General features: G+C 40.9%; 1 protein-coding gene across 3 annotated transcripts in view; it reads left to right on the top strand.

Moving 5' to 3' along the window:
- The window catches only part of U2AF2 (U2 small nuclear RNA auxiliary factor 2), a 25,790-nt gene that overhangs the window by 1,486 nt on the left and 23,766 nt on the right, over positions 1-538 (top strand). The window lies entirely within an intron of this gene.

The raw sequence follows: 538 nt of genomic DNA, 5'->3' as shown, positions 1-538 counted from the left end.
GGCTGATAAAGGGGAGGGGGTGTTGGGGTATAGGTGATGTCCATGGTTGCCCCAGGTGATGGGGTGGTATTGGTGATGTCAATGGTTGATATGAGGGGGGGGTCTTTGTACCAATTGTTTTGCCTTTGTATTCCATCCTGACATTTTATTATGTAATGTACTTTGAGATGTAAAGCTGCCCACACACTTTACAATTATCTGCAGATTTTCTATGGTCAGATAGAAAAGGTGCAACAGATTCCTCCATCTACACTTAACTGTGTGGATGGAGTAATCTCCACCTGGGCCAATCTGTTGCACTTTTTCCATCCGACCACAGACAATCTGCAGATAAATTGTAAGGTGTATGGGCAGCTTTACATTGGAACACCCTCTGGTAGAATGTATTCATTTAAAGCTGGAGTTTAGGCTTCCTCTAATTTGCCTTTCCTGTAAATATGTTTTCATTTCATACCTTTTATTTTATAACACTTGGTCACACAAGGGGGTTTTGCATCATTTGTGGCTTACTGAGCAATAGATTTTAAATGGTTTTGTT

Source organism: Nanorana parkeri, unplaced genomic scaffold, assembly GCF_000935625.1.
Source record: "Nanorana parkeri isolate BGI_ZX_2015 unplaced genomic scaffold, ASM93562v1 scaffold405, whole genome shotgun sequence".
Lineage (NCBI taxonomy): Eukaryota > Metazoa > Chordata > Amphibia > Anura > Dicroglossidae > Nanorana > Nanorana parkeri.
Note: the sequence above shows the minus strand (reverse complement) of the source record. Positions and strands in the feature narration are given on the sequence as shown.